Source organism: Ambystoma mexicanum, chromosome 6p, assembly GCF_040938575.1.
Source record: "Ambystoma mexicanum isolate Mex_15411 chromosome 6p, UKY_AmexF1_1, whole genome shotgun sequence".
Taxonomy (NCBI): domain Eukaryota; kingdom Metazoa; phylum Chordata; class Amphibia; order Caudata; family Ambystomatidae; genus Ambystoma; species Ambystoma mexicanum.
Window position 1 is genome coordinate 122,895,402 of NC_090935.1, and position 14,795 is coordinate 122,910,196.

General features: G+C 47.9%; 1 long non-coding RNA gene across 1 annotated transcript in view; it reads left to right on the forward strand.

The window, feature by feature from the left end:
- Positions 1-14,795, forward strand: part of LOC138510888 (uncharacterized) — a 159,477-nt gene that overhangs the window by 136,297 nt on the left and 8,385 nt on the right. The gene's annotated exons all lie outside the window — the stretch shown is intronic.

Below are 14,795 nucleotides of genomic sequence, written 5' to 3' on the forward strand. Positions count from 1 at the left end.
GGGAGGGAACAAGGGAAAATACGATGACATTCTTACAGTCCATGAACAGTAAGGATGTGAAATTAACTATCGTACTCGGCCTGACAACATTTCAGATAGTGCAAGAGCTAAGACGTAGATAGGAAGGAGGGGGAGAGTGGGGAGGGAATGGAAACAGACAGGCGACTACCATACTAGGCCTGACGACATTTCTGGTAGAGCCGGAGAAATGGAAAAGGTGAGGGAGAGGAGTGCAGAAAGGGAGGGGAGGAGCAAAACAAGTGACTATCGTCAGATAGTGCTGGAGGGGGGGAGGAGAAACAATAAGGGGAGAGGGGAGGAGACAGACAAGGTTGCTATCATACTTGGTCCAGGGACAATTCTGATAGAGTAAGTGCGTAGAAAGAGGAACATGTTTCTACCTTGCAAATGTTCCAAATCCAACATAACTGCTATGGCAGGGTGAGAACCCTTCATCCATTACCATCATTGATAAGGTGCATTAGAATAAAATCCTTTTTTAATGGGTATGTGAACACATGTCACCAAATTATCCAGGCCGGAGTATGTTGAAAAATGTTCCTATGTACACATGTTACCTTCAACATTGCACGTGAGAGCAACCTTCCCAACAAGTTATAGGACTGGTGTCATTTACTATTCTAAACTCCAGTCCTGCGGTATTTGAGGTGTCTGATTGTGGTCAGGGTGAACATTTCAGAACACATCACCCCCTGGTGACCTTTTCTCTGGCAATATTATCACTCGATAGAGGAAAAACTGGGCCAATACAACGTACACCATTATATGACACTACAGTGGGGGAGCAGCTGAGCCCCGAAGACCCAACGACACTGGTCCCATAGCTTACAGCATAAAATACTTCAATTCCTTGGCAGGACTAGCCTGTGAGTACCGAAGTCCACTGCAGTGACTCAATGCAGAGTGCATATCACACCGATATATTACACCATCCATCTTTGGTGGAGAGTCAGTACTCACAGGCAGGGGCGTTGCTAGGGGGGGGCTAAGGGGGCTATAGCCCCTGATCTTTTGGTTGTAGCCCCGGATAGAATCTCAGGAGATGCAGCCAAAAGACTAGCTAGCCCCCAGTCCCAACAGTTCCGACAGCAGCGTAGCCCCGGGTCTTTTCCAGACCTAGCAACTCCCCTGCTCACAGGTCTGCCACTTGTGTCAATAAGTGATATATGCATCACATAAGTGTCTGCTTAAGAGAGTTAAGTATCAGAACAGTGGTCTTGCATCCCCTCAACAGGCCCAGGTAAGCAGCGGAAGGAGAGATGTGGAGAGTACCCAAACCGACATCCAGTGAATCACACAGCAGACACCTGAAAGACTAAGACCATGACATTCCTACAGGTGTCAGGCATGAGGCACGAGGCACAACGTGGCGAGGCACTTGCCAGTCTTGCTTGATACCAATCTGAGATCACAGAGACGTTGAGCATCAGCTCAATGAACACAGATACATAGGAAATGTGAAGGTCCTATAAAGAGTGAAGCCCTGATACAGGACGACCATGAGAACCAACTCCCAAGGCCTACACCATGATGCACCACTTTCAGGATCCAGTCCATCAGGGATCACCTGAGAAGGTCATCATCACCACAAGGCCATGGATCACCTAAGAAGGTCATCAGAACCACAAGGCCATGGATCATCTGAGAAGGTCATCAGCACCACAAGGCCATGGATCACCTGAGAAGGTCATCAGCACCACAAGGCCATGGATCACCTGAGATGGTCATCAGCACCAGAAGGCCATGGATCACCTGAGAAGGTCATCAGCACCAGAAGGCCATGTACCACCTGAGATGGTCATCAGCACCACAAGGCCATGGATCACCTGAGAAGGTCATCAGCACTACAAGGCCATGGATCACCTGAGATGGTCATTAGCACCAGAAGGCCATGGATCAACTGAGATGGTCATCAGCACCAGAAGGCCATGGACCATCCTGAGATGGTCATCAGCACCAGAAGGCCATGGATCACCTGAGGTGGTCATCAGCACCAGAAGGCATTGGATCACCTGAGATGGTCATCAGCACCACATAGCCATGGACCACCTGAGAAGGTCATCAGCACCACAAGGCCATGGGTCACCTGAGAAGGTCATCAGCACCACAAGGCCATGCATCACCTGAGATGGTCATCAGCACCAGAAGGCCATGGACCACCTGAGATGGTCATCAGCACCAGAAGGCCATGGATCACCTGAGATGGTCATCAGCACAAGAAGGCCATGGATCACCTGAGATGGTCATCAGCACCAGAAGGCCATGGATCGCCTGAGAAGGTCATCAGCACAAGAAGGCCATGGATCACCTGAGATGGTCATCAGCACCAGAAGGCCATGGACCACCTGAGATGGTCATCAGCCCCACAAGGCCAGGGATCACCTGAGATGGTCATCAGACCCAAAAGGCCATGGATCACTTGAGATGGTCATCAGCACCACAAGGCCATGGATCACCTGAGATGGTCAACAGCACCAGAAGGACATGGATCACCTGAGATGGTCATCAGCACCACAAGGCGATGGATCACCTGAGATGGTCATCAGCACCACAAGGCCATGTTCTGCTATGTTTTACAAATCTCCTCGTAAACTTGCGTAACAACCAGTTCTGCAGTTTTTTTTTGTTTAATATCTTTATCATGGCTGTAAAGGTATTATTAACCAAAGTAAAATATAGGAATGCCCACGTTTTAAACATGGACCAATCATGCTTTGGATATGGGAAGTGCTTAATTTGTAGGGATGTTTGCCAATGATGAGGCCTGGCACTTATTTTTGAGCCCCGGTACTTATTGTCTTCAATAATGAAGTGGTGATGGTCAGTGCATCAGTCAACCACTATGAGCAGTTGCGAGCTGGCTGTAAGTGTGACCCCAAATATGTTGACACTGTGGGGTGCAGCTATGCGTGGTGGCAGCAGTGATGGGGATGAGGAGTGCTAGATAATATTTGGGCCCTGGCAGTTATTTTTATTTACAAATTAAGCACTGGATACGGGACTACCACGTGCAACACATTCTCGACCCCCCGTCAAGCGCTCAAAAGCTGGAGATTGTCATGCAGCACTATTTCAAAGACAGATTACTAATCATAAAGACCCGGGAATCTGGGCATACGAAATGCAAAAACTGAACTAACAAAACCCATATTCCTCTGTTTCCCATACAATAGACTAAGATCACTGTGAATACAAATCAATGAAAGTATTACTTTTCAATTTAAAAAAAAAAAACAACTAGACTCACAAATAATCTAAATGATACATCTATATGCATTCTGTTCAGTGACACACAACAACAGTATCAGTGTCTACCAAAACAAAATAACACATTACACAACACCCACACTTAAAAAGCACCATCATGTGTTCCCCAGAAAAAATAAATCACACCACCACCCCTTTAAAAATATTAACATATCTGGTTGTCTACCAATAAACCTATATCTTTTTTTTTCCTCTCAATCAATTTATCATTTGAAATTTACACACACAAAATTGTTTCAATCCTCATTAAAAATAAAGAAGGCAAATCCCATTTTTGATTACCAGTAGTCAATACTTTTCTTCTTTCTCTATAGTTCGTGGGCCTCCATATTTTTAATTTCATCCCAACCTCATTTGATGAATCATTACATCGGCCCTAGAGTCATACTGGAGCCTTCAGCAAGTATGTTCTCTAGCGCATTCTCTAATCTCCATGCTGAATCTGTTGGTAGTCTTCATGACCATCGGTCTGGCTTCAGAGCTGCAAGAAGCATGTAAACTGCACTCCTGAACATCCGTGAGGACCTGCTCTTGAACCTTGACTCTAACTCTCCGTGTGTCCTCATCTTACTTGATCTCTCTTCTGCCTTTGATACTGTCAATCATGCCATCCTGCTCAACTGTCTCTGTGATAACCTGGGTATCACGGTCAGGCTCTGGCGTGGCTGACCTCTTTCCTCTCCAATCGACCCTCCCAGGTCCAACTGGGGTCCTTCCTCTCTGACATCTTTTTCTCTACCTGTGGATCTAACCTTTCTCCCTGGCTGTTCAACCAGTATCTGGCACTTCTTGCCCACCGCATCGCTGCTCTGTGCCCCAACTTGCCCCAACTTTCAGTGCTATGCGGATGATACCCAGCTCACTTTCAGGCTACCCTCGGCCTCCTCTTCCCCTTCCCTCATCTCGGATTGTCTATCTGCTATCCATGAATGGTGTGCCGCCAACGACCTCTGCCTTAATGCCAGTAAGACTGAGATTCTCCTCATAGGCACACCCACTCCCTGCAGCTCTCTGGCTGGCCCCTCTTGGCCCTCTTCTTGCTCCTACCTGCAAGGCAAAGAACCTTGGGGTCATCTTTGACTCCACACTCTCTTTCTCTCCTCACATATCTGACGTCTCTAAGAAGTCACACTACCAGCTACACCTCCTCAGAGGTATCCTTCCTTTCCTCTCCTTCCCCCAGAAGCTCAGTGTCTCTAGAGCCCTGGTTCTCTCGAAGCTGGACTACTGTAACAGCCTCTATCTAAATCTGCCTGCCTCTACTCTCCGCCATTTGCAACTCATCCAGAACAGGACTGCGAGACTTGTCCTTGGCCTCAAGCCCAGGGACCATATCTCTCCAGGACTGATATCTCTGCACTGGCTCCCAGTGGCTGCGAGGATTAAGTTCAAAACCCTATGCATTGTCCACAGGGCCTTCTGGGGCCTGTGGCCTGAATACCTTCAACTCTCTCTTCCTAAATATCTTCCTTCTCGAGCTCTTCGCTCATCCCCCTCCTACTCCCTCAGGGTCAGCCGCTTCTCCAAGCAACGAGTTGGGGGTAGATGTCTCTCCGCAGCAGGGGCATCCCTCTGGAACAGCCTTCCTGCCTCCCTGAAACTTGAGGAGAACCATCTCCGGTACCGGAAGCACCTCAAAACCTTCCTCTTTGCCTCCGCTTTCTCTCCCCCTCTCCACTGCTAAAATCACTGAAACTGCACTGAATCTGCAATCTGGCCACTCACCGATCTCAGTCCTTGGCCCATCCACTCTACCCTGCACTGCCTCCCAGGCTACCCCTGCACTGCGGGACTGTCTCTGTATCCCTACAGCCCCTCCTCCCAGCACCTGTCTGCACTTACCTTGCACTTGCCACCAGCTGGCCCTTATTATTTATCTTGTATTCTACTAACCCTGTACTGCACTTTCCTTATTATTATTTATCTTGTATTCTACTAACCCTGTATTGCACTTAGCACTTTCCCCACTCCCCTTCCCCCTGCACTTTTACCTTCCCCTCTACCCTTGCACTTGTGCGATCTGAATGACACCTGGCCTAGTAGGATCGTTGCCTGTCTCCCCTTGTCCCCCCGCCTCATCGCGCCTTGAAACACTTGTGTTTAGGCAAGTTACAAATGCCATATCATATCATATCATCTTTTCCGATTTTTAAAAACCTCTTTATCTGGTCCTCCATCTCCACCTAGTGGTTATTATTAATACCACATCAAGACATAAAATGCCTAACTGTCTCCATTCTTTTATAGACTTCAGAAATAACCAGTCAAGGTTTACTTTTAAAAAACAACAACATTCATTTTACGTCTTAGTGTCTTAGACTTTTTTCTTCTCATACAGCTCTGAAACACCATTTCAGTTGTCTGCTTTGACAGTACCCCATAAGAAAAGTTATTGCATTTACACATTCAGCTATTTAGGCCTTCCATGACAGCAAAATATACAATACAAAAACATAAATAATTTTAAAACCGGGTACCATTAAAACCCAAAACATGGGGGTTGCTGGGAGTCCTACCAGCTCAAACAAAGGCCATTGACCTGTTCTTGGGTGGATGGCCCAGGGAGAGTCTCAACCAAGTCTTTAGCTCCTGTCCCTTTCACAGAGGAGACATGTCCCTGCATATCAGTCTTTAGGCCTCATTACGAGTTTGGAGGTAGCCATGCCCTTAATAAGGACATGGCTGCTTCCAAACTTGAGTCCGGGTCCGTGGTCCCTGAATGGGAAAATACCGGGCCATTCCGACCTTGGAGGGCCCAGTATTTCCCCATTCAGGGAACCCGGACCCAGACCATCCCAATTCCCATTTCAGCCCCCATAGGGCCCAATGGGAATGGGGAGCATGCTAACAATGGGCATGTTAATGACGGGCCTGTTGTTAGCATGCTGGGCCGGTCGCGGGACCCGCAAAGGAAATAGTAGGGCAGTATGGGGTTAACCTTTACCAGCGCGGTTAACCCCTTACCGCCCACCTCGTAATGAGGCCCTTTGTCCTGCTCAAGGGAAGTCCAGCACCGAAATGCTAGGCAATTTTCCTCTTACCAAAACAGCAACCCCAGACACATGTTTTGGCCTAGTTGGGCATCATCAGTGAGATGGAGCTGTGCCTCTCTAAGAACAGTGAGCAAGGGGTCCATGTCGGGATTCCCCTGGTAACTTAGAATGAAAACCCAAATCTACTTAATATGAAAAACAGGGGGGTTCTGGGAGTCCCTCTACTGCCATGAACACGGCCCATTGGCCTGTTCTTGGGCGGAGAACCCACGGGAGGTTCTCAACAGAGGCCCTGATTCATGGAATTATTTGCGTGTAAAACGGGATTTGCGTGCCATTCTGTTATTCATCAAACAGGGATTTGCGGGCAGAATGGCACGCAAATCCATGTTTTACACGCAATTAATTCCATGAATCAGGGCCAAAGTCCTTGGCTCACTGTCCCTTTCACAGAGGAGAAATGTCCCTGCATATCAGTCTTTGTCCTGCCCAAGAGCAGTCCAGCAGCAATATGTTAGGCAATTCTCCTCTGAACAAGAGTACCAACAGCAACCCCAGACACGTGTTTTGGCAAAGCCGGGGCTCATCATTGAGGTGGAGCTGTGCCTCTCTAAGAACAGTGAGCAAGGGGTCAACGTCTGGATTGCCCTGGTAACTTAGAGTGAGACCCAAAGTGACTTAATATGCTAAACAAAGGGGGGTTCTGGGAGTCCCTTAAACGGCACGAACACAGCCCATTGACCTGTTCTTGGGTGGATGGCCTCCAAGAGAGTCTCAACCAAGTCTTTAGTTCACTGTCCCTTTTACAGAGGAGAAATGTCCCTGCATATCTGTCTTTGTCCTGCCCAAGGGCAGGCCAGCACCGAAATGCTAGGCAATTCTCATCTGAACAAGAGTACCAACAGCAACCCCAGACATGCATTTCGGCCTAGTCGGGCCTCATCAGTGAGGTGGAGCTGTGCCTCTCTAAGAACAGTGAGCAAGTGGTCCACATCTACGTTACCCTGGTAATTTAGGGTGAGACTCAAAGTGACTTAATATGCAAAACAATGGGGGGTTCTGGAAGTCCCTCTACAGTCATAAACACAGCCGATTGACCTGTTCTTGTGCGGATGTACCCCGGGAGAGTACTAACACCCACCCCATGTTACTGTCTATTCGGGCCTCATCAATGAGGTGGAGCTGTGTCTCTCTAAGAACAGTGAGCAAGGGGTACGTGAGACCCAAACTTTACTTAATGTGCAAACGAGGAGGGTTCTGGGAGTCCCTCTATCGGCATGAACATGGTCTATTGACTTGTTCTTATTTGGATGGCTCCCAGGAGAGTCCCAACCAAGGGGCGATTCATAGAACTTTTTGCACGGTTCAAAGTGGCTTTGCACTGCTGATAAGTGACTTTGCACTGCCGACACAAACCCTGATCCATAGAACTTTGCAAAGTGTGTTTTTGCTGTGCAAAGTCAGTGCAAATTCATTTTGTACTGCAAAAATGACTTTGTTCCAACTTTGCACTGACTTTGCACTGCAAAAATACACATTGCACAGTTCCATGAATCGGGCCCCAGATCTTTATCTGACTGTCCCTTTCACGGAGGAGAAATATCCCCGCATATCAATCTTTGTCCTGCCCAAGGGCAGCACAGAAAAATAAATCACGCCACCACCCCTTTAAAAATATTACAATATCTGGTTGACTACCAATAAACCATATCTTTTTTTAAAGTCTCAATCTCCTTATCATTGGAAATGTACACACACAAAATAGTTTCAATCCTCACTAAAAATCATATTATAGTTTTAAAGAAAGCAAACCCTTTTTTTGATTACCAGTATTTCATCCTTTTTTTTTCTTTCCGTATCGTTTGTGAGCCTCCATATTTTTAATTTCATCCCAATCTCATTTGATGAATCATTACATCGGCCCTAAAGTCATACTGGAGCCTTCAGCATGTATGCTCTCTAGCGCATCTTTTTTCCGATTTAATCTGGTCCTCTATCGCCTCCTAGTGGTATTTATTAATACAGAATCAAAACATAAAATGCCTAATGGTCTCCATTCTTTTATAGACTTCTGAATGAACCACACTAAAAAAGTAAATATGGTATATTTTCTTTCAGTCGATGTTTACTTTTTTATAAAACAACCACATTCATTTTACTTCTACAGCTCTGAAACACAACCTACCTTCATGAGGTGATGCGGAAAGAGATGGAATGTGGACATGATAGAATCATTGCAGGGATTATTGGTCGCAACATAGAAGGCCACTTGATGTGGTGATCAACATTTTTGCAATGAAATTTGTCATTTGTATAGCCCCTTTTCCCACTGGTATGGCCTCAAAGTGCTCGGGGGAAAGAAGTCCAAGGTATGGGAAATTCATCAGAGGAGTTTAGAATGCGTGTGTGCATTTTTCCCAATATGAAGGTATGTAGGTAGGGGTGACCAAGTGCCTGCTAGCCACCCAAGTCAAGCTGGCATATGGATGGGTGCTGTGTGGTAGTCTGGAGAGTATGCACGTGCAGGAGACAAGATGGTTAAACTAGGCGTCCATAGCTTTACAGTGACTGTTAGCTGTTCTTTTAGGTTCCTTCCTGTTTATTTGTGTAGATCTTAGATCTGTTAATGTGGACATTTGGAAGCCTAAAGATAAGTTAAGGATGATTGACCCAAAGATTTAATTTCCAAATCTAATTCCACTTCTAAAGGCAATCAAGCACAGAACAAAGGCACACGCGAGAAGGCAAGTGAACCTCCATGTTGGCACATAAGTAAAATACAAAAAGCGGTTCCAGGATTAGGGGTTAACATGAATAATGTTTAACCTAGAGCAGGGGTCTGCAACATTTGACTCGACGGTTGTTTTTTAATAGAAGGCCTCTCCACTTTAACCAGCATAGTCAATTGTGAAAGATCATGGGGGTCATAGCCCAAAACATCTGGAGACATGCAACGTGAAGGTCCATGGCTTAGATCCTGCAATGATCTTACTATATGCAGGAGTGGATCAATTTACCAGAGACAGGTTCTGTTATAATGGACATTATGCCCTGATTATTATGTAAAGGGTGTCACAGGGTTGTCCCCATTCAATGTGAGGGTGAGAAGTGAACCCTACCAAACAGTAGGGAGGGAAGGAAGAACGGGAAAATAAAAAAAGAGATTGTGGAACGATAACCCACAAAATACTCCCCCCAATTCCTATATCCTTAAATGAAACTGTTGGAGAAATGTATGGGAGATAGGATAGCTCAGGGGCAACACATTTGCCTTGGAAGCAATACTTGGTGGTGCAACACAGGTTCGTATCCCTAGCACTCGCTGGTATAAGAGTGTTATAAATGAACAATAAAATAAATACATTCTGTATGTTGTTATCATTGTTATTCATTGCATAATACCAGCAAATGCATAATTCATATGCCATCTGCATAACAAATGATCTTAATCAGTCAGTAATTATGTCCGAGCTTTAAAATAATAGGATTGATCTGACAACATTACAATGTACACTATTTTAACCGGGAGACATTTTGACTCTTCTTAACCACTTATTCCTTTTAATGGAATCAACTTAGATGTTATTCTCAATAACAAGAACCAGTCTTAACGTGGATTTCTATAATGATTTTGGACTCTTCATGAATTGTTCAACCTGATTGTTTTGAATTATCTTTAAGTTGTTGGTTGTTTACAATGCCACCGCCCGGGGACAAACAGACAAGCCACAACCACAAATAGGCTCACATGGTTTCTTTATTTGGATATCAAACAATACATCAGGCATTAGGATGTTGATGTTGCATTTATACAGCTCGATCAGTCTTTCTGTAGATCCCTTTAACTCAGTCCTTTCCCCTCTGTCCTACACCAGCACTGCCTCGTCTCAGGACAACAGTCACTCTCAGTCTCCTCAATTTATAGTGCTCCCCACTTCTTGCTTGGCCGTTGGTGAAGTTGTCATGCCTGGCATTGGTCCATATGGATTTTTCTATCAAGTACCTGTCATGTTGACGTCTCCAGGACAACAAGGACGGGAGGGAGAGTGGGTTCGGGGAGGAAGGGAAAGTGACGCGGGAGGGTGAGGAAAGGGCAGTGGAAGTTTGTATGTTGAATAAAGAGGCACGCATTTTGCAGCTCTACGCGTCTGCCTTTTCCTTTCTGCGACATGCGCCCCGCATCGCGCCAGGCCATAACAATGGCGACGACGGCAGCTGCATCAGCAGAGCGACTCTCATGGTGAAAGCAGCGTGGTCCGCCCGACACGACCACGTGACGGAAGGCAGAGCGCTCGGAGGCACAGGCCCACTCAGCTGGCCCACAACACGCAGCCCACGCTACGATGACGAGCACAGGCAGAGGAGCCGGTAGCCCCGCCCGCAATCCTGAAGGCAGCCCGGGCCGCGGCAGTGATCGCAGGCAGAGGAGCCGGGAGCCCCACTCATAACCCAAGGCAAGCAGAAAGCACAGACTGCACCCAGAGCACGTGCTGTCACGGGGGAAAGCACCCGCGCTGCTCCAGGCCCGCAGGGAGGGGAAGAAGTGCACACATTAAACACGTGGGCCCAAGGAGGGGTGTGTCCTTCGTGGCACTCCAAGCCCGCACAAGGTCAGGAGAGGCTGCACGACACGTGGGCACACCCTGGAACGTGCTCACACAGATGCCCCAGGAGCAAGGCCCACAGCACGTGGTGCTGTAGATACCCCAAAAGGTGGAGGACAATCAGATGGTGCTTGTGCCTCAAGAGGTGGCCATCCAACATCTGCGGAGCCACATCCTGAGTAGGACACCTCACCTAGACCCCACAGCCCAGACAGATGGTGCCCGTGCCCCAGCGGCGGCCATCAAGAAGAGAGGACCACTAACAACCCAGATCCAGCAAGTGAACGCTTTCCAAACAAAATGTTGGGTCAAGACGATGGACAAGGCGCGCAAGCTCAAGGGAATGGGCTCCCAGTGCCAGTGGCAGCAACACCAGGTCATGTGGCATACCAGCTACCAGACACATTGGCAGCCCAGATGCCCGGAGCATTTGATGTGACAGATACAAGCAACATGGGTCCCAGATGGACCAAATGGATCAGGGACGTTGATCTCTACATGGGAGCCATAGGACCAGTAGCAGACACAAGGCAAGGGTGCCTCCTTAAACTGGCTGTAGGCTCTGCCACACGCGACATCATCGACGAAATGCGCCAAGATTCGATAGACTCAATCCAAGATCACAAAGATGCGCTGGCAGCCTATTTTGCGCCACACACCAATGTTACTACGAAAGACACTTGTTTCACAGCACCAAACAGGTAAAAGGGGAGACTATGGATGCATATGTGATGAGATTACACACCAAGCTAAAACACTGAGACTTCGCAAAATACTCGAATACGGAGAACCTGAGGTCACAAATCATATCAGGGTGTGAATCAAAAGCCTTCCGCAGGAAGCTACTCCAGAAATCCCGTACACTCAAAGAAATCCTAGCGCTAGCAAGGGTGGAAAGGGCCATTGACTCTCAAGTAGAAAGCTTTGGGAACACCAATGCCGGAGAGAACCTAAACAGACTGCAGCTAGAGAAGAAGTCGGAAGAACGTTTCTGTTACAAGTGCGGGTTCAAGTATTCGCATGAAGGAACATGCCCCGCAGTCAGGCAACGCTGCACCTCCTGTGGCGAAGAAAGTCATTTCAAGATGGTATGTAGGCTATTTTGCGACCGAGGAAGAGACTGACCCAAAGACAATACGTTACGCCCAAGAAGTTGATACGGGGGGTAGTATAACACCAGCCCAGCCCCAAGCACCTCCAACACCCAGAAACAATCTCCAGGTGACCAGAGAGACAGAGACTCGGGGAAGACCGACAGAAAAGGAGAGAAAAGAGGGGATTTGTGATGCGTATACGACCGAAACGCAGATTAAGAAGACACGTGCGATACTTGGTGGAACAATACCCCACCGAGTCTGACCCCAGCTCATCAAAGAGTGACCAGAAAAAGAAGGCATACGTCTACACCCTGGGCAACCCCACAGCGACAGCCCACAGTCCGATACTCATCATTGAACTACAAGAAAGACCAACTGAGTTTCTCATTGACACTGTAGCCACTGTCAATGTGGTAAGTGAGAAAATCTACTCTGAACTGACCCAAAAACCCAAGCTCCATCCAGCTACTGTTGACATATATGCCTACAGAGACAAGACACCCTTAAATGTTTAAGACAATTTAGTGGGCTCTGCCGCTACAAAGGGCAAGAAATGAGAGTTTTGATGCACGTTCTGGCCACAGAGACAGACAGCGGATGCGTTTTGAGTTTCAAGGCGGCCACTGACATGGGCCTAATACACATACTCTACAACATAATGGTCCACAAGTACATAGACCCGGTAGAAATGATAAACAATCTATACCCAAAAATATTCAAAGGAATTGGAAGACTCAAGAACAGGCAAATCAAACTCCATGTAGACAGCATCATTCACCCTGAAGCTCAGCCATACCGCAGAATTCCAGTTAACATTCAAAAGAAAGTTGAGGACGAGCTCCAGAAACTACTGGAACAAGACATTATTGAGAAAGCAACTGGTCCCACCACATGGGCATCTCCAATTGTCCCAGTCCCCAAGAAGGGATCCGAGGCCATTAGACTCTGTGTGGACATGCAACGCCCAAATCAAGCCATCAAAAGGGAGAGATACTCTGCAACTCGGATCACAGATATGATCCACTTATTGAATGGGGCGAAAGTCTTCTCCAAACTTGACCTGCAGAAGGGATACCATCTAAGTTACCAGCAGCACTGTACTACCTAGGCCTTCTCCACCGTGTGTTCATATGTGCATTCTGGGATCCCTTCATCCTGAGAGTCCTCCTGTCCCTTTGCGCAAGCTGCCTGCCTCTCGCTGTCCTGTCCACCTACACTAGTGACCTTTCTAGTGTGTCCCCCCTCTATCTTCCACCACCTAATCTATGGTGCTCTCTGTCTCTCCTATCTTTTCCAACTGCTTCTCTATCGTCTATCCTGCTCTCCTCACCAAATCTGGTAGGAAGAAGTTTAAAAAGGACATCCTGGTCTCCAACCCAGGACTCCCTATCGCCGACACCTACACCAGTGCCTCCTCCAAGGAAACTCTGACCGACATCCTCTTTGTCGTGCCTTCGCCTGACCTATGGACCCTCATTAATGGTCTCTGTGCTCTCCCCTTTCTCCTCTTCTCCCATTAATGGTGGCACCCGTTGGGATGCCCTCCTGGCATCCTTCCATTCCTCTAAGGTCATCATTAATGTTTACTCTAATGGGACCGTCCTGGTCCAAGGCCCTCAGGTCAACCTTCACCTCTTCGATAGATGCTTCCCGCGCCTCATCAACTTCCTTTCCTCCCCTGCTGTCCCCTCTCCCCTTTCCATGACTACCTCGCCTCCATCTTCTTCCTCCTCCTTGGCTACCTTGCCTTCCCATTCCCTCTCTGCTCCTTCTACACCACCTCCGCAGGGCGTACCTCTGATCTGTACCCCTCCCCGGAAGTCTTTCAATGATGGCAACCTTCTCCATGTTGCCACGCTAAACTCACGCTCTGCGGTCAAGCACTCCTCTGATATCTGCCGCCTTCTGGATGAACTTGACCTTGATGTCCTCGGCCTCACCGAGACATGGTTTACGGCCAGCTCTGTCACAAGCTTTGATACACTCCTACCTGACGGTTACAAAATCCTCTCCACACCCAGAACCAACCGCTCAGGTGCGGGTGTAGCCCTGATCTTTCCTGAGTGTATTCCTGCCTCTGTCACTCCTATGCAGGCCTACTCCTCTTTTGAATGCCTCATCTGCAGGCTCTCTCTCTCTCCAAGCCATTCCCTTACTGTGGCTACTATCTATCGACCACCTGGTTATATCTCATCCTTCCTCTCTGAGTAGGCGGACCTCTCTTCCTCACTCCTGGCCTCAACTACTCAACTCCTCCTTCTTGGAGGCTTCAACATCCACCTGGATACTTCCTGTCCTCCGTCAGGACTCTTTCGTGACCTTTGCGACTCTCTCTCACTCACTATTCTCCCCTCGGGACGACTCATTCTGCAGGGCACACTCTTGATGCTCTGATCTCCTCAGACCTTCCCCTCTCTGTCCCTCCTACCACTCCTCTCTCCTGGAGTGATCACTCTCTCCTCTCCTCCCACCTCACCCTCCCTACCCCTCAGGCCAAGCCACCTCCATCACTGCCACCCACCTTCTCGGTCATCCGACCCATGAAGCGTGTGTCAACTGAGGCTTTCGCCGCCACCTTCTCACCCACCCTCCCCCTTTGGCTGACTCTCATCCTGACACAGCCCTCCTCACTTTACATTCTGCCATATCTGATACTCTTGATATCCTTGCCCCTGTCATGAGAATCCGCCTGAAGCCCAAAGCCAATGCAATTCCTGGTACGACTCAGACCTCGTCACCCTAAAACGCAAGTGTAGGGTTGCCGAGAGGAAATGGCGTGCTTCTTTTACATCCTCTGACAAACTGGCCTGCCG